The 21056-nt window shown below is 35.4% G+C and overlaps 1 protein-coding gene across 2 annotated transcripts in view; it reads right to left on the bottom strand.

Annotated features, from left to right (window-relative positions):
• The window catches only part of LOC308653452 (uncharacterized protein), a 697023-nt gene that overhangs the window by 215880 nt on the left and 460087 nt on the right, over positions 1-21056 (bottom strand). The window lies entirely within an intron of this gene.

Genomic DNA, 21056 nt, shown 5'->3' with positions numbered 1-21056 from the left:
TGTAAAAATTTATATGAAATATATCTTCTAAATAAAAGTTAACAATTTTATATTTACATTACTATTTTAATCTCAAATCTTCTACCCAATCAACCAATGATTATCATATTCCTTCACAATCAAAAGGGTACCTTTGCCTCCAATTGACACCATACTATTCACATGGTCTCAAAAATCTAATGCTTAATTCATATTTTCCAAATGAATAAATATCCATGATCAAACTCCAACAAAATAGAAAAAAAAAGATGGGATGGAGTGGGATCTGGTGCCCTGGGAGCTACAAACCAAACATCCAAAACTGACTAGAGCCAAATTGTTTTGGAAAACCAGCATTATAAGAATCCAAAAAAAAAAAAAATCAAAGTGTTTTTACAGGAGAATTTTCAAGCTTTACAAGAATTCAATCTGTCCTCGTGTATGCAAACTTCTATTGAATGCATATGGAGGGTCAAGCACAGAAAGAACATAAATACACTTATGGAAATAATTAATAAAATGATTCTAAACATTTTTAAATTACTTAAGGGTATAAGCTGCCAAGCACAGTTCAAATCATCAAATTCAATATTTCGGGAAAATATTATTAAAACAGATAAAAAAATAGGTGGGTAAAATATTGCAGTTTGTAAAACAAGTCCTATTAAAATTTATATATTTGTAAGCAGGATTACTCAGATGTCCTTGAGATACACATAAAAATACACATTCCCAATGGATTCCATATGCTGTTCCACACTAATTACAGATGTAGTTCTATTTACACAAAACTAAATAAGATGTCTCATTAGCATTAGATTAAATTCAGGGTAAAACCAATCTTAGTCTTCTTTCTTTTTTCACAACTATGTAACATACTTCCATTCTTCAAAGACAATCATTTACGACATAAAAGAACTCCTAAAGTACTATTACTTCCCATCTTAAATGAATAGTGTTCTCAAAAGTCAGTGGATTGTTGAATACACATGACTAAAGCTCAAACCAACTGGTAGTTTTCAAAAAAGAGACAGTTATCCCACAGAGTTAAAAAATAAATTGTTGAGCTTTCATTTAAATGAAATTTAAATTCAGGTTAAGCATTACTCTAGAATTATTAAATATAACTTTTTCTATGTTTTTAGAGAAATGTCTAGCTGACATTTCTCTAAGTTTCTGAGGTTGGCTTTGAACTCAAAATCCTCCTGCCTCAGCCTCCTGAGCCACTGGGATTACAGGCATCTTCAACTGTGCCCTGCTCCCCTGCTCCCAGTATACTCTTTCTTTTTAAAAATTAATTAATTAATTAATTTGTTATACATGACAGCAGAATGCATTTCAATTCATAGTACACATATGGAGCACAATTTTGCATTATTCTGGCTGTACACAAAGTAGAGTCATACCATTTATGTCTTCATATTAAATATAACTTTCAAATGAATTACCGCATTTTTTCAGTCAACCAGTGAGTTTATCTTTACTTTTTAAACATACATCTGAAATTTCTTGTCTCTAAGTCCTCTAATACAATATGTCATAGTTGAATATATTTATTAATTCTTCATCTTCCAAATACTTATTTTAAATTTAAAGACAATACATATGCATGTAAGATTCCAAAGTAACATAAGACAATAAGTTAAAATGTTTATTAAAATGCTTATGATCTAACAATTCAAAATTCAAATTGTTTGAATGTTAGTTTAAAACTATTGACAATTTCTTTGTAGCCCATTGCACAATATTGCTTGTTCTTATATAAACAGATACTCTATATAGGTTTTCCTTTAATACACTTAATTATGTATGTTACCATGTGTCTTGTCATGAGGAGATATGGTCACATAGGTGCTTACTGAAATATTTGTGCATTTGTGCATGTGCATACTCATCTGCCACACACACACACTTAACACATATATGTAAAAAGTATAGAATACTGAGGTTCTCATTTCGTTATGAAAATCTGTACCTTTATAGGATCAAAACAAATAAAGTCTCAGTTTTTTTTAAGTGTGCAAATGGGGTCCACATATTCCCTGCATGAACTTTATGCACAAATAATGAGGAAATCTATTTGAAAGTACTTTTGAAATACAGTTATGACTACAAACTAACTGGAAAATGCTAGGTACATTTTTCAATCCTGGACTTCAATATTCAACATCTAATACCTAATAATGGAAAAGAAGGGAAAATTCATGAGCACTCTTAACAGCCACTCCCCCACACACACAATTTAAGGGCCAAAATACATGAAGCTAAAGATTCTCTCAGACATATACTGTGCTTTTCCATTGATAATTCAATAGCAAAACAGCTAGATTATTTACCAATGATCTTTTAACTACAGAGAGGCCTATTACAGATATGAATATTAGAATGCAGATAGTGAAGGTTATGCATGTGGCTTGGGAGGAGCTTCTTATACTTATTTTTACCTTAGTTGGGGAGAACTAAGGGATGGTAGGGATAGATGTGTATTGCACAGGAAAACACAACTAAAAGAATAAATATTGAAAACTATGTCATTGGGTTGTATGTCTACATCAAAATGAAGATAGAAGGTAGGGGGAATGGCCTTGAATAACTTCAGTAAGATAATTCTAAATCTTACCACTATTTTGGATAGTTCGTTATAAATTCACATTGGATTATGAAAATATGAAATAAAGGCACAAAATCTTAGTATAGATAATTTTGAAATCTCCTTTTCACGATTGTCTATTTGGTAACACTAAAATTATTTTATATAAAAAAAGACTTTTTTCACAGATCTACTTACTATTTTCCAAGCCTAATAATTATAATCAGATTTAGTTTATGGTTTCCAATATTGGAATATTGGTTTATGGTTTCCAATGTTGTTTATGAAAAAGTTCAAGTATATATCTCTACCACAGACCTATGTCCTAAATTCCAAACTTCAGCCTAGAGTTGTGGTGTACACCTGTAATCACAAAGCTCATAAGTCTGAGCCTGGAGGAAAGTTCAAAGCCAGCTTCAGCAACTTAATGAGGCCCTTAAACAACTTAGTGTGATTCTGTCTCTAAATAAAATATTAAAAAGGGCCGGGGATGTGGCTTAATGGTTAAGCACCCCTGGATTCAATCCCTGGTAGCAAAAAAAAAAAAAAAAAAAAAAGTTCCAAACTCCAAATAGAATGTCAACCAAAAACTGCCAAATATCCTAATATGTACAAATCTGGATCATAACCCATTTCCAATACTCCCACCAAACCTGCTCAACCATATCCACTCTTAGCTTAGATGACTGCAACTCTGTATTCCTGTCGAGCTAAAAAGTTTGTTATCATTCCGAATTCTGACCAATGCATTAGCAAAATTTTGAATTCTATCTTCAACATTTATCACTTTTCAAAACTTTTAACAAGCTGGGTCAATGTACCATTATTATCTGACATGTTGTTTATGGAATTGATTTTCCCACAGGTCTTCCTACTTCTACTGTTGTTTTCCTTTTTATTCTTAACCAAAGTTATGTTATTTAAATGTAAATCATATCATGTCAGGTCTGTATGCAAAACTTATAATTAGTGTACCAGTTTTTTCAAAATAGTCAAATCCTTGAATTGACTTTGAGCCTTACAAAGAATCACCTTGTTACCTTCCTCACTTTCTCTCTTGTAGCCTTCTTTTACTTTCTCTTCTGCCCCCATAACTATCCTCTTGTGTCTGTACAAACTCATCAGTATCATTTTTCTAATCATGGCACAGGTATTTTTATATAATGTACATCACTGGTAAACTGCTTTTTCCTCAAAAGAAGGAGCTCATCCCCTAGAAAAATTGATGGGTTTGACCATTCTTGATCAACAGTTAGGAATCACTGGAATGTGGTCAAATCAAACTTTAAATGAAAATGCTAATAGTACTAATTTAGAAAATGGAATTTCTGCATTTTTGCCTTATTTACAAATACAGTTATCCAATAATTAAATTATTGATTTATTAAGTCTATAGGGTCTACCATCTTATTAGATAATGTTATCAAAAGTATCTGAACTTTATATATAAACAAATGTGTTATCCACAATGCCATTATCATACTTTTAACTCAACTTATTTACTAAAATTTCTATTTAGTAAAGATACAATGAGACTTGTAAAATAAAAGTAGTGGAGAGATTCTAAAAAGTTTGAGAACAAATTAAATGAAACCAATCTCTTATGTAACTTCAGAAGCATTTATAAACAATTTAACCAATTATTCATATTAGAATCTTACAACCTCCAATCATAAAGCCAGTACATCTAGTCAATTATTTTAACCTTAGGATCTCTTTATACCAACAACAGAGCATTTCATTTTTATGGCGCCTACCTAATAATTAAGGTCCACTTTATGTGACATAAGAAATAAATACAAATGAAGAAGAAAATGTAAATATATCATATTTCTTGTACCAGAGTAGTGATATGAACCTTCCTGGCCATATACACTGGGCTTTCTTGAAGCTCTTAAAAAATTTAACCTCTGAAACAGTAATTTCCCTTATAAATATTACTAATCCATTATTTTTTTTAATTGTCGGTTGTTCAAAACATTACATAGTTCTTGACATATCATATTTCACATTTTGATTCAAGTGGGTTATAAACTCCCATTTTTACCCCATATACAGATTGCAGAATCACATCAGTTACACTTCCATTGATTTACATATTGCCATACTAGTGTCTGTTGTATTCTGCTGCCTTTCCTATCCTCTACTATCCCCCCTCCCCTCCCCACCATTCCCCTCCCCTCTTCTCTCTCTACCCCCTCTACTGTAATTCATTTCTCCCCCTTGTATTATTTTTCCCTTTCCCCTCACTTCCTCTTGTATGTAATTTTGTATAACCATGAGGGTCTCCTTCCATTTCCATGCAATTTCCCTTCCCTCTCGCTTTCCCTCCCACCTCTCATCCCTGTTTAATGTTGATCTTCTTCTCATGCTCTTCATCCCTACTCTGTTCTTAGTTACTCTCCTTATATCAAAGAAGACATTTGGCATTTGTTTTTTAGGGATTGGCTGGCTTCACTTAGCATAATCTGCTCTAATGCCATCTATTTCCCTCCAAATTCTATGATTTTGTCATTTTTTAATGCAGAGTAATACTCCATTGTGTATAGATGCCACATTTTTTTATCCATTCATCTATTGAAGGGCATCTAGGTTGGTTCCATAGTCTTGCTATTGTGAATTGTGCTGCTATGAACATCGATGTAGCAGTGTCCCTGTAGCATGCTCTTTTTAGGTCTTTAGGGAATAGACCTGGAAGGGGAATAGCTGGGTCAAATGGTGGTTCCATTCCCAGCTTTCCAAGAAATCTCCATATTGCTTTCCATATTGGCTGCACCAATTTGCAGTCCCACCAACAATGAGCAAGTGTACCCTTTTCCCCACATCCTCGCCAGCACTTGTTGTTGTTTGACTTCATAATGGCTGCCAATCTTACTGGAGTGAGATGGTATCTTAGAGTGGTTTTGATTTGCATTTGTCTGACTGCTAGCGATGCTGAGCATTTTTTCATGTGCTTGTTGATTGATAGTATGTCCTCCTCTGAGAAGTGTCTGTTCAGGTCCTTGGCCCATTTGTTGATTGAGTTATTTGTTATCTTATTGTCTAATTTTTTGAGTTCTTTATATACTCTGGATGTTAGGGCTCTATCTGAAGTGTGAGGAGTAAAGATTTGTTCCCAGGACGTAGGCTCCCTATTTACCTCTCTTATTGTTTCTTTTGCTGAGAAAAAACTTTTTAGTTTGAGTAAGTCCCATTTATTGATTCTAGTTATTAATTCTTGTGCTATGGGTGTCCTATTGAGGAATTTGGGACAGGACCCCATAGTATGTAGATCATAGCCAACTTTTTCTTCTATCAGACGCTGTGTCTCTGATTTGATATCAAGCTCCTTGATCCATTTTGAGTTAACTTTTGTGCATGGCGAGAGAAGGGGATTCAGTTTCATTTTGATGCATATGGGTTTCCAGTTTTCCCAGAACCATTTGTTGAAGATGCTATCCTTCCTCCATTGCATGCTTTTAGCCCCTTTATCAAATATAAGATAGTTGTAGTTTTGTGGATTGGTTTCTGTGTCCTCTCTTCTGTACCATTGGTCCACCCGCCTGTTTTGGTACCAGTACCATGCTGTTTTTGTTACTATTGCTCTGTAGTATAGTTTGAAGTCTGGTATTGCTGTACCACCTGATTCACACTTCCTGCTTAGCATTGTTTTTGCTATTCTGGGTCTTTTGTTTTTCCATATGAATTTCATGATTGCTTTATCTATTTCTACAAGAAATGCCGTTGGAATTTTGATTGGCATTGCATTAAACCTATAGAGAACTTTTGGTAATATCGCCATTTTGATGATGTTAGTTCTGCCTATCCATGAACAGGGTATATTTTTCCATCTTCTAAGATCTTCTTCTATTTCTCTCTTTAGGGTTCTGTAGTTTTCATTGTATAAGCCTTTCACCTCTTTTGTTAGGTTGATTCCCAAGTATTTTATTGTTTTTGAGGATATTGTGAATGGAGTGGTTGTCCTCATTTCCATTTCAGAGGATTTGTCGCTGATATACAGGAATGCCTTTGATTTATGCATGTTGATTTTATATCCTGCCACTTTGCTAAATTCATTTATTAGCTCTAATAGTTTCTTTGTAGACCCTTTTGGGTCTGCTAGGTATAGAATTATGTCATCTGCAAATAGTGATAATTTAAGTTCTTCTTTTCCTATTTTTATGCCTTTAATGTCTTTCTTCTGTCTAATTGCTCTGGCCAGTGTTTCGAGAACTATGTTGAACAGAAGTGGTGAGAGAGGGCATCCCTGTCTTGTTCCAGATTTTAAAGGGAATGCCTTCAATTTTTCTCCATTCAGAATGATGCTAGCCTGAGGCTTAGCATAGATTGCTTTTACATTGTTGAGGTATGTTCCTGTTATCCCTAGTTTTTCTAGAGTTTTGAACATAAAGGGATGCTATACTTTGTTGAATGCTTTTTCTACATCTATCAAGATGATCATATGGTTCTTAATTTTAAGTCTATTGATGTGGTGAATAACATTTATTGATTTCCATATATTGAACCAGCCTTGCATCCCAGGGATGAATCCTACTTGATCATGATGCACAATTTTTTTGATATGTTTTTGAATCCGATTCGCCAGAATTTTATTGAGGATTTTTGCATCTAGGTTCATTAGAGATATTGGTCTGTAGTTTTCTTTCTTTGAAGTGTCTTTGTCTGGTTTAGGAATCAGGGTGATGTTGGCCTCGTAGAATGAATTTGGAAGTTCTCCCTCTTTTTCTATTTCCTGAAATAGATTGAAAAGTATTGGTATTAGTTCCTCTTTAAAGGTTTTGTAAAACTCTGCTGTATACCCATCCGGTCCTGGGCTTTTCTTAGTTGGTAGTCTTTTGATGGTTTCTTCTATTTCTTCAATTGATATTGGTCTGTTTAGGTTGTCTATATCCTCCTGACTCAATCTGGGCAGATCATATGACTTAAGAAATTTATCGATGCCTTCACTATCTTCTATTTTATTGGAGTATAAGGATTCAAAATAATTTCTGATTATCTTCTGTATTTCTGAAGTGTCTGTTGTGATGTTGCCTTTTTCATCCTGTATGCTAGTAATTTGAGTTCTCTCTCTTCTTCTCTTTGTTAGCATGGCTAAGGGTCTGTCGATTTTATTTATTTTTTCAAAGAACCAACTTTTAGTTTTGTCAATTTTTTCAATTGTTTCTTTTGTTTCGATTTCATTAATTTCAGCTCTGATTTTAATTATTTCTTGCCTTCTACTTCTTTTGCTGTTGTTTTGCTCTTCTTTTTCTAGGATTTTGAGATGAAGTATGAGATCATTTATTTGTTGGTTTTTTCTTTTTTTAAGGAATGAACTCCAAGCAATGAATTTTCCTCTTAGAACTGCTTTCAATGTGTCCCATAGATTCCGATATGTTGTGTCTGTGTTTTCATTTTTCTCTAAGAATTTTTTAATTTCCTCCTTGATGTCTTCTGTAACCCATTGATCATTCAGTAACCTATTGTTCATTCTCCAAGTGATGCATGATTTTTCCTTCCTTCTTTTATCGTTCATTTTCAGGTTCATTCCATTATGATCAGATAGGATGCATGGTATTATCTCTACTCCTTTATATTGTCTAAGAGTTGCCCTGTTACATAATATATGATCTATTTTTGAGAAGGACCCATGTGCTGCTGAGAAAAAAGTGTAATTGCTTGATGTTGGGTGGTATATTCTATATATGTCAATTAAGTCTAGGTTATTAATTGTGTTATTGAGTTCTATAGTTTACTTATTCAACTTTTGTTTGGAAGATCTGTCCAGTGGTGAGAGAGGTGTGTTGAAGTCTCCCATGATTATTGTATGGTGGTCTATTAGACTCTTGAACTTGAGAAGAGTTTGCTTGATGAACATAGCTGCACCGTTGTTTGGGGCATATATATTTATGATTGTTATGTTTTGTTGGTGTATGGTTCCCTTGAGCAGTATGTAGTGTCCCTCTTTATCCCTTTTGATTAACTTTGGCTTGAAATCTATTTTATTTGATATGAGTATGGACACTCCTGCTTGTTTCCGAAGTCCATATGAGTGATATGATTTTTCCCAACCTTTCACCTTCAGTCTATGTATATATTTTCCTATCAAATGCATCTCCTGTAGGCAGCATATTGTTGGGTCTTGTTTTGTGATCCATTCTACTAGCCTGTGTCTCTTAATTGGTGAGTTTAAGCCATTAACATTTAGGGTTATTATTGAAATATGGTTTGTTCTTCCAGCCATATTTGTTTATTTATGTTACTAAACATGGTTTGTTTTTCTCTTTGATTATTTTCCCCCCTTTACTGTCCTACCTCCCACTATTGGTTTTCATTGTTGTTTTCCATTTCCTCTTCCTGAAATGTTTTGCCAAGGATGTTTTGAAGAGATGGTTTTCTAGCTGCAAATTCTTTTAACTTTTGTTTATCGTGGAAGATTTTAATTTCATCTTCCATCCTGAAGCTTAATTTCGCTGGATACACGATTCTTGGTTGGATCCCATTTTCTTTCAGAGTTTGAAATATGTTATTCCAGGATCTTCTAGCTTTCAGAGTCTGTGTTGAAATATCAGCTGTTATCCTGATTGCTTTACCCCTAAATGTAATCTGCTTCCTTTCTCTTGTAGCTTCTAAAATTCTCTCCTTATTCTGTATGCTGGGCATCTTCATTATAATGTGTCTAGGTGTGGATCTCTCATGATTTTGCACATTCGGCGTCTTGTAGGCTTCTAGGATTTGGGATTCTGTCTCATTCTTCAAGTCTGGGAAGTTTTCTCGTATTATTTCATTGAATAGATTGCTCATTCCTTTGGTTTGGACCTCTATACCTTCCTGTATCCCAATGACTCTTAAGTTTGGTCTCTTTATGTTGTCCCATATTTCTTGAATGTTCCTTAACAGTCTCGCTGAGCTGTCTATGTTCTTTTCAAGTTGAAATACTTTGTCTTCATTGTCTGATGTTCTATCTTCTAAGTGTTCTACTCTGCTGGTAGTATTCTCAATTGAGTTTTTAAGTTGGTTTATTGCTTCCTGCATTTCTAGGATTTCTGTTTGTTTGTTTTTTATTACCTCTATCTCCCTGTATAGTTGATCTTTTGCTTCTTGGATTTGTTTATGTAATCCATTGTCGAAGTGATCTTTCATTGTCTGATTTTGCTGTCTAATGTCTTCCTTGAGACTCCAGATCATCTGAAGCGTGTATATCCTGAATTCTTTTTCTGACATTCCATCTGCTGCAGCTATTACCTCTTCTAAAGTTGAGTTGACCTGCATTGCTTGTGGTCCTTTCTTTCCTTGTCATTTCATACAGCTCGCGTTTCTTTCTGCTTGGTGAAACTGTTGTGTTTTTGAAATTTTCCCCCTATATATTTATATTACTCTTGTATAGTTGAAAAGTCTCCCTTGCAGGGCGGGCAGCGGCTGTGCTCCTCCTCCAGTTGGTGTGACGTGTCTACCATGCCCGCGGACCCCTGGGGCTGTTCTGCCGGTAGGTCGCAGGTCTGCCTACCTTGCAGGCGTGGGCGGCGGCTCTGCTCTGCCCTTACACCAATTGGGGTGATGTAACTACCATGCAGGTGGGCCACTGGGCCTGTTCAGGGTGCGGGCAGCAGCTCTGCTCTGCCCCTCCTCCAATTGGTGTGACGTGTCTACCATGCCTGCGGACCGCTGGGCCTGTTGTGCCGGTTGGTCGCAGCTCTGCCTACCTTGCGGGTGCGGGTGGCGGCTCTGCTCTGCCCCTTCTCCAATTGGGGTGACGTGTCTACCATGCCGGCAGGCCGCTGGGCCTGTCCTGCCGGTCGGTCGCAGGTCTGCCTACCTTGCGGGCTCGGGCGGCGGCTCTGCTCGGCCCCTACTGCAGTTGGGATGAAGTGATACTATGCCGGCGGGTCGCTAGGCCTGTTCCGGGCGCGGGCGGCAGCTCTGCTCTGCCCCTACTCCAATTAGTGTGACGTGTCTACCACGCCGGCAGGACACTGGGCCTGTCCCGCCGGTCGGTCACAGGTCTGCCTACCTTGCGGGCTCGGGCGGCGGCTCTGCTGGGCCCCTACTGCAGTTGGGGTGAAGTGATACCACGCCGGTGGGTTGCTAGGCCTGTTCCGGGCGCGGGTGGCGGCCCTGCGGGTCGCTGGGGCTGTTCCGGACACGGGCTGCAGCTCTGCTCTGCCCCTCTGGCCCCCACAGCACTCAGCAGGATCTGGACCGAGAAGCAGTCTCCGCGGGTTTCTCAGCCCTGGGTCAGAGCAGCTCCGGGAGCCAGAACTCGGCCGCTCCGGGCTGGGTGCATGCCCTGACAGGAGCAGGCCCCAAGAAGCAGTTTCCGCGGGTTCTTCAGCCCTGGGCCAGAGCAGTTCCGGGAGCCAGAACCCGGCCGCTCTGGGCTCCGTGCATGCTCTGATAGGAGCAGGCTCCAAGAAGCAGCCTCCACGGGCTCCTTAGCCCTGGGCCAGAGCAGTTCCGGGAGCCAGAATTTGGCTGCCCCGGGCTCCGTGTATGTTCTGATAGGAGCAGGCCCCAAGAAGCAGTTTCCGCAGGTTCTTTAGCACTGCGCCTGAGTAATTTGTCTGCGAGACGCAGGCGAATGGCAGCCTGAAATTACCTGTTCTATGGTAGAATGAGCTGCGATCAGTCAAAAACAGGGATGATGACGTCAACTCTCCAAGATGGTGGCCGCTGGCTTCCTCTGTGGTCTGACCGGTGGAGAACCGAACTGGACCGCTTCCTTCCCCCGTCTCAAACCCAGAATTCAGCACTGTGTACAGTGATTACACAGCTGGCAGGAGCCCACAGAATCCGCAGTGCTGTATATCTTTGCGTTGCTATCTCTTGCTTCCCAGCGCGTGCCACAGATTCTAGCCACGGGGCGATTTGCTGAATAAGCGGCGTGACCCTCCGTGCGGACAAATCGCTCGCGTTTGAGCCCCTGTAGCTGATCCTCGTGCGATGAAAATCCTTCCACTAGGTTTTGGAGCACCCCAGTTTTGCTAGAAATTCCTAACAAGATAGTTTTTAGCTATTCTAACTCATCATTCTCCCGAACAGTGATGCGGTACAAGGGAGTGATGCACTCCCTTCGCCGCCATCTTCCGACCCAGACTAATCCATTCTTAAGAAGTAGAAATATACACTTATATTCCCATGTGTTCATCAAAGTGTTATTTGTAATAGTGTCAACTGGAAATCAAGCTAATGTATTCAACAATTTGAGAATGATAAAATAGTGGTTACAGACCATTAAATATTCAATTATGTAGTCATTAAAATAGAATTTTAGGCAGTGTCCAACAATATTTGAATAATTGTGTTAAGACCAAAAGGTTAATATATGTCTGAATTTTTCCATCTTGCCTAAATATGAATAATATCTTCTGTCACAACTGTAATTGATTCATATAAAATTTAGATGAAATTTTATTTTAGAGTTGATGCTAAGCTTTAGCATGGTTGGGAAGGAGTGAATGATTGGACAGGTAAGAAGAACATAAATTGGGGGCGGGGGCAGAGGTAGACTGCTCTGGGTTGAAATTATGTCCCTTTTCCTCAAAAACACATATTTTGAGCCACATACCTCATACCACTTAGCTTCCTACTTCAGAAAATGAATGAAGAATTCTAACTTATTGAAACATACCTTGACCATGTATCTACAATGGTAGCATTTTATGACTATTGTATATATGACAAGGAAATGAAAATAATATGAGCGTTATAGGCTAATTACCATTGATAAACATTTTATTGGAAAGCCTCATATTATAAAGCAGTAATGAATATTAAATAGGAAAATAAACACAAGAAAATTCCAGGACTTGTGAGCTATAATAAATGCGGATAGTCATAAAAAAGGAAGCATTAACAAAGCTCCAATTATATATTCATTTTATAGTTATATATTATATTCATCAGAATTATTTCTGGAGGGAAAAAGTTTTTATTCTAAAACAGGCAACATCTTGATATAGAAAGCAAAGGAGGGGAGGAAATGGGGCAATACTGGAGATTGGAATGGAGAAAACTATGTATATGCACTTATGACTATGTCAAAATGAACCAACTATCATGTATAACTATAATGTACTAAAAATATAAAAAATAATTATTAATCTATCAATCAATGAATTTATTCAGATATGTGAAAGTAGCCCTATTTTATATTAAATTGTTTCATTAAGCTTCATAGATTTTTTTAATATACTGGTATACTATGATGCTACTACTTGCATGAAGTTGATATCATTAATCTGAATTTCCAATGAAATGAATTAAACAACTAATCAATTAAGTTTTATAGTAAGTTAAATAGAACCATATTAATTTAATTAAGCAGACAGAATTAAGAGCAACTTAGGAGTAAGATTCATTAGGCTGATTAATCCTGATCAAGGGCTTGAGAAAGTTCAAGGACGTCATCTAGGCTTCATAGTTGAGAAACAACTGAGTTAAAAACAAAAGGAGGGCAGGTTTGTGGGGGCAGGTGGTAAGTTCAAGTTTGGACATGGAAGGTTACTTCAGAATTAATATTTTGCAAGAAAAGTGGGAACTCATAGAAAGTGTAGACAAAAAAGTGTGAAGCATGTCCACCAGTTCCTCAGTGAGGAAGACCCTAAAGTATGCTTTGACTTATGACAAATGCATTGTTAAATATAGTTCATTTTGCTGACTGAAATTTTAATTACTGCAAAACAGCTCTTTTATCTAACAAAATTCTTTAATTTAACCTCCCCTGAAATTTATTTCAATTGGGTAGTGTGCAAAGTGCAGTACAGAGACTACAAGAGGGGCTTGAGGGGCTAGACAAATCTTCTATTAAAATTTTGTGCTTTGAATATTATAACTTTAAATAACTTTGAAATATTTTAACAATGTGAAGGCTCTCTCAAGGCTTATATATGAAAGACACCTTCATGACAAATTAATAAAAGGAAAACTAGTACAGTGTGATTGTCTAGAGTCAAGTTTATGCTGCCATCTTAGTAGAGCATACAACATCTGGTAAATGTGTCATCGAGTAGTACATATCCACTCTTCTGGATTTGAAATAAAGCCAGTGCCCTCCTGTCCATCTGCTAACTAGGAATATGAAAGCAAAACCTCTCCTGCATGCCAGTGGCAACAAAGGCTCAGAAACTTTTGTCCTGGGCTAGCTTCATTCTGAAGAATGAAGAGGACCTATAAAAACCTTCTTTAACAGGTTCAGTGTCCAATGTTAACTTTACGATTTATTTTCCTGATCTGAGAAAAATCTAATATACTATGCTGGTTCATATCTTTTACTTTCCATTCTGTTTTTGCTTTTAATTTTTTTCCAACAGTCCTATTTTTGCATTCTATTGCTTCTGATAATAAACTTAAACCCTAAGATAGAAACATATGCCATACCAAATATTACTTCCCCTAGCAATATTGGTGGAAGAAAAGAGGAAAAGCCTGTATTAGCATTGTGCCTGAGAGTCCCTCCTTGGGCCTGACAATATGAACACCTGGACAAAACTTATCTATGGTAGAAGAGAATGAGATGGTCCCATAAGGTGAAGTAAGGGAAATGGACAGAGATATAAACTGGGGAAGATCTGAGTTTTCAATGTCGTCTACTCTGAGATTCTCGTTTTCCTTTGAATAATCTAAGCTAATCTTCATAATTTGAAGAGATATTTTGTTTCCAAGGCCCAGATTCCCACCCGTGACTGTATACTCTCTTTTGACATGAACTGAGTTCTGATTCAGCCATCTAATATCTAAGTGATTTAATCTCTCAAAAATTTAATTTTTCCTCTCTAAAGGAGGAATACAATTTCCTACTACAGAGACTTGTAGGAATCAGAACAGATAATGCTTATGGAAACATTTTGAAAACTTCACAGTACTAGAGAAATGTCAATTCATATTATAAAATTATAAACTATATTAAGTTATGCCATCTCTGAATCTTTTAATTAAGTTACTACAAAATTTAATCAACATGTTTTAGTCAATAATATCTCAGAAAAGTATATATAAGAGTCAATTCATATGTCAGGTGGCAGCTTTTAATCTAAATTAAAATAAATAATCTTGGTGAATTAAATCAGCCTTTCTTCAATAACAATGATGATGATCACTAAGATAAAATTAGCTTACATTTCAAATAACACTTTAAATTTTCAAAATCATTTCACATATTTTACCTTATTTAGCATATTTCAATGTCTTGGGAAATGGATTACATTTATTTTTCTAGTTAATGTCAATCTACTTTACTGTGAAAATTTTAGTAATAAGTATTCTAGATGACAAAGCTTTATGCAGTTTATTACAAAGCTCACCAAAATGGTAAATATGGAATATTTATTCAAATTTTCTTTTGAATCCCTTCTTTTCACCTATATTAAAGACTGTTTAATATCACAGAATATTGGTATATTCTCCATATTCATGAAAATAAAATTAAGAGTAACTACTCACTCTATAGGTAGGATTGCACATGTATATACAGCTCTTTATTATTAACATGAAATAAAATTCCATACAGCATAAATATTTATGTATTTAATCATTTCTTACTAAACCTGACACTATAAGATGATATTTATACATTTACATGCTCAACCTCATGTTTATTTTTATTTATGTTGGCAGATACTTGACAGCTGAAACTATAGTGATTAATCATACAATAAGTCAGTAGATACTTATTATTACTAAATATTATGATTTAGTTTACAGCTCTAAATATTATATTTGCAATTAATACTTATAAATAATAAAATGTCAGTAAATGCTGCAGAGCCCACTATGACTAGAGATGATTGGAGGTTGAAGAAATTTTTTTGTATGAATCAAAAAGCTGAATTATTTACTCTAACAATGTAATATTTTATGGGGGTCATGAAAACATTTTAATTGAATCACTTTGACTAATAACATTAAATTTATATAAATCTTAAGAGACAATTCATAGAAGGAAGTCAGAAGAAAAAATCAGACAACTGAACACTATGAACAAAAAATATATTAGGATATGAGCAAAGGGACAGGAACTATTATAGCAAAGCTATGAAATTAAATGTATATATTATATGAATTTACATGGTGATAAATCTGATCTCTATATAAGCCCCTAGCAATTCTAAAATAGTTTGCCTAAGCCAGTTCCTTATAGCCAATAACATTTCTCAGAAATAACTCCTTTCCACATTTATATGAATCACAGAGGCCTATTTTATGAGGACACATAATCAGGCAAAATAAAATGTTACATAAAATGGGAAAAAATTATGATTTGTTTTTAGAAGTGTGTTACTTAATGAGCCACAGCAGAGTAATTCTTTTATCATGGCTTAAAATTAAACAGACATAAGCATAGCTGGTGATTTATATTTCCCCTTATTTGACTTTTTATACATACGCAATATTATTTTTAGGCTCATTTGTATTCATGTTAGTTAGATTGCAATTTAAAGTCTGGAAGGTTTGATTTCATTAAATATTTTTTGCTTCAATCAAAAAGTCTGTACACACATGAATATTTCAAAACCAGTTTCCATTTATTTTAAGACTTTCAACATTCAATTATTAAGTATTATAGTGAGGAAAATGTACAAACAAGATCTAACAGAAAAATTCTTAAACAAGTTTATTGAAGAAGCTGGACTTAGGAAGGAACTAAAGCCCCAAATGAATCAATTTTATTTTTTACCACTCTCTTTCACACATGCTACTATGAATCCACATGTTTTGTTCATGGAAAAAAATCTTGGGAAGATTCCTACCATTGGTAGAAATTGTTAGGCATTTTAATTTGCCACATTAACACTTTTATCTCTTCTAACTAGACTTGACACGTTTAGAAAGTGTAAAGGAACTAAAAAAGAAAAGAGTATGCATAATCCTTTCTTTCCACAATTCATACCATAATCCCCCTCACTCCCTGCCACTGTGCTGGCTCACGGTTAGAGAAATAGGGAACTTAAGGTGCAAAGAAGGCATTACTTAATGCAGCTATAACTTGAATTGGTACCCTTTCTCATTGGATGTTTCTGTGAGCTATTGTGGACAAGGACTACCCTTTTCAAGATAAAACAGCCACCTGATTTTCTCTAGTGTCCAATCTGACAGGTTAGGATACATCTTTAGAATGTGTAGGCCACTGTATCATTCTCAGATTTGTGGGCCTTGTTAAAAAGTCTAGTTTACCATAAAAAGTCCCACTAGCATCCTATACTCTCTACAATTTTGTATTTGAAGAGACTACATTAGGGAACCAACATTTTTTAAGAAAACATTTATAGTTTTTATTCTTGCAAAAGGAGAATTCAAGCCAAGGTGGCACACATTCATGATTTGGTGTCTTTTCAAACTACAAACACATCGCAATGTAAAAGGTGTGAATAAAAACAATCCCATAGACATATCCAGCCTCAAAACATGATGAAATCTCAATGAAAACCAGAAAAGAAATGCAAACAGCAACTGAGGCTAAAGGTTTAAGTCCACAGTTTGAAAGTGTTACGGTCCCGATATGAAGTATCCCACTGAAAAGGCCATGTTAATTCAGGAATATCTAGAGGTGGAATATTAGATTTATGAGTGTGTTAACCATTTTGGTGAATTAATCCATTTGACGGATCAATAATTTGAAAGGGTGGTAATTTAGGAAGGTAGGTGTGGCTGGTGGTAGGTCACAAAGGGGTGTGCTGTTGGAGATTATATTTTGCCATGGTTCCGTTGTTCTTCCTCTCTTGGATTCTAGGTTGCTGTAAATGACAGCTTTCCTCCACCGTGATGTTTTTGCCTCCTTACAGATCCAGAGTAATGGAGCTGGCTGACAATGGACTGAACCTCTGAAAACCTGAACCCAAAATAAATTCTTACTCCTCTAAGCTGTATTTGTCAGGTATTTTCATCACATAAAGATCTGACTAACATAGAAAGTGAACAAATGTGGTCTTTTCAGCCCCTTATGGAAAAAGAGTGAGTTAAAACGTTTCCCATGAGTTAGTAGACCTGAAACAGCTCTGCTCTCTGCTTGAAACCAGGGACAGGTAAAGCTCCCTTGTTGACTGAAAGGTTAAGAAAGAAAAATAAATAACAATAGCACAAAATACTCACAGTTGAAGCTATTTGGGGAGTTAGCTTTACAAAAGGACCAGGGCTTAAGTACAGATTGTTTTTAACCAGTAATTAAACCAACCTACCCAAAAGCTCTGTGACAGGAATAATGCATCTCCAAACTAATGTGGATGAGGCAATAGGCAAGACAACTACAAAAACACTCACAGATGGTTGAAGAGAGAGTCTCGTAGTTTGGACTGTCACTCAGAATAAGCCTTTAAACCTAAATACCTAAACAAATGGTCTAGTATACAGAGGGAAATAACAAGCAGCAATCTTAAAATTGGAACTCTAGTTTACTTTAAATTCATCTTACAAAAAAATAAGTGTGCTTAGTATATAATCATTTCCACTTCAAAAGCATGTATCAGCAGATATGGACAAAAATCAGGTGATATGAAAAACAAGCAATGATAAATCTTAGAAATTAATAATTGTCATTAAGATATAAGCCTCAATAGATAAGAAATAATATAGATAGGATACTGGCTAAAGAGAGAAATATTGAATTGGATGATAATATTCAACAACTCACCAAGTTTTACAGGTAAATTTCACCATCTCTTCAGTTCTCTGTTACCACAAAAATGTTTTATAGATTAAAAAGAAAGTAGGAAAGCTGTTCAATTTACTTCATCAACTTCACATAAATTTGATAATAAGACCAATAAGAACTTTATGATAAAAATTCATAACTCAATCTCCATGAACATATGTGAAAAAACTTACACAGATATTAGTCATTAAAGTAAAAAATATGTTTATGTTTTAACAACATAAAATTTTTGTAGGGAAAAACAAAGGATTGCCCTGGATGTGAAAGGCAACTTCATTCTCACATAATCTAATCTTACCATTTATAAATTAGCAGATTATAGCTATCAGCCATCTATAATCACAGTAGAGTGATGATTAAAAATTTATTCATGGGAAACAATCTGTTACAACAAGTATCAAAAGAAATGTCTTTAAATTTACTTTTTTTTTGCCCCCCAAACCCATACTCTTCCTATCCTTTTGCCTGCTTTATTTCAGTCGATGAAACATAATCATACAATGTGATATATATTTTACTTAGTTAATACATCTTTCTCTACTAGAATATAAACTAGAACATGCTATTTGGTGTATTCATTGTTGTGTCTTTCATACCAACAAGTATCTTTAGCATTCCTTAGTACCCTCTTCCTGATCCAGCTGTCTTATGTTCAATAAGATAATGCTACTCCAGGTGTAACCTGAGAGTGAGGCCTTCTGGCAGACTCTTCATTGCTTTTTTTGAAACAAAGAAAATGCATAAATAAAGAAAAAAATTAGAAATTGTTTATATTCCTAAATTATAATAAAGGTTATAATCTGTGGAACAAAACAATGAAAAACAGGGTTTCGATTAAATGTCATGTTATTTAAATTTTATAGTAATTAATTTTTATTTTATTTTTCAAAAAAAATCTGTAGATATTAAAACTATTTTAAAGAAAGTTTCCTTCACTACAAGTAGTTTGAGAAGTACCATATTAGACAACACAGAACATTGTGTTACTTTTAATTTCTTGGTTTCCACACTAGACATTTTGAGCAAAAGTAAAATCAATCTCTCTCTTTATCTCTCTCTCTCTCTCTTTTCCCATATTAAAGAAATTTAATTGGGAGACCATTAGTCTGAGATAGCTCCAGCACCGTGGGCCTCTTTTGTAAGCAAACAGAAACCCAGCTCACTGCAACTGGCCATATTTTAAGTCAGTCACAAATTTAACTAGGGACTTTCCACTGGAATGGTCCAAATAAGGCTACTATTCCTCTTAACCAATCAAATATTTTCTTTGCCTTGCTTCTGAATTTACCCTATAAAAAATTTCCCCTCCTCCTGCCCTTTGTCAGAGTCTCAAACCACTTGCAATCTAGAGCAGCTAAGTTCATGAATTAGTAATGCCTGAATAAACTCTTCAATATTTTTATTAGAGCCTTATAGTTATACATAGTAGTTGGGTTCACATGGACAAAATCTTGCATGCATGAACTTGATTTCAGTCTCCATATTCCCTTGCTTCCCCACCTCCCCCTTCTAACTCTCTCCCTCTATTCTCCTTTTTCTACTCTACTTATATTCATTTAGCTCATTTCTTTATTTTATTTATTTATTTTTTTAAAGAAAGAGAGAGAGAATTTTTTAATATTTATTTTTTAGTTTTCGGTGGACACAACATCTTTATTTTATTTGTTTGTGGTGCTGAGGATCAAACCCAGAGCCCCACGCATGCCAGGCGAGCACCCTACCGCTTGAGCCACATCCCCAGCCCTCATTTCTTTATTTTTTATTGGTTCTTTGTATTATACATAAAGGTGAAAGTCCCTGTGGTATATTTTCATATGCACATAACTATAACAGCTCAGATATATAAATTCATTCCACATTTTCTAACCTTTCTTGTCATTCATTCCTCCCTCCCTTTCATCTCCTTCATCTCCTCCACTGATCGTCCCTATATCTTTAAGATATGTGATCCTCCCCTCTTTCTTTCCATTATTTTGCTCTAGCTTCCATATATGAGAGGAAAAATTCAAACCTTCATTTCTGAGACTGGCTTTTTCAGTAGCATGATGAAATCCTAAATATTTTATGTGCCTCAACTTATCAGCTAGTACCTATGCACATAACACAAATTTGTAAAAATATGAATAGGGGTGATTTCTACCTTCTTTTAGGATCATCTTATTCAAATAAAAATGTAAAATTATTTCCAATAACTTTTATAATATATGTAAAAGACATTGGTTGGGTAGATTCCACTGAACTTCACTGTGTAACCAGAAGGTTGATCTCATTATTAGAATTAGAAAACCAGGAGCAATAGAATTTTAAAGGGAAAAAGACCTATTTTATTTTATGATTTAAATGAAAATAATGGTATATTAAAATAAAGATTAGAAATCCTGTGAAGTATGTGAAAAGTATACCCAACAAAACACTATCAAAAGAAGTGGGGAAGTCCTCACTTGCAAAGATTTATGGTGCAGTAATATAGCTGTTTAGGGGGATTGATTTTGTGCCATCAATATCAATTCCTAAAAGTTATTTTGGGTTGCATTGTGAAGCAAAGAGTTTTAGTAATGGAAATACTCAAAAATAAATGGAAGACTCCATGTCTTTGGGTGAAAGTGTTGACTAAATGCTATTTTAAGGCCCTTTCAAGTCTGAGCTCTTATGAACTATATAAGGACTGAATGAATGATAATGGATAAATTGGATGATAGCTAGAATTTGCTGTCCAGTCATATTAAAAATCAGCATGGTGCTAGAAGATAACTACAATTTAGAAAAAGAAACAAGAGAAGGCAGCTGGCATTTATTAGGATTCTACTCTACCACATATGGAGATTTTTTTTTTTGAGACTTCTAGCAGTCTGGCAATGTAGATAT

Source organism: Spermophilus citellus, assembly GCF_964194105.1.
Source record: "Spermophilus citellus genome assembly, chromosome: 7".
Classification (NCBI taxonomy): domain Eukaryota; kingdom Metazoa; phylum Chordata; class Mammalia; order Rodentia; family Sciuridae; genus Spermophilus; species Spermophilus citellus.
Note: the sequence above shows the minus strand (reverse complement) of the source record. Positions and strands in the feature narration are given on the sequence as shown.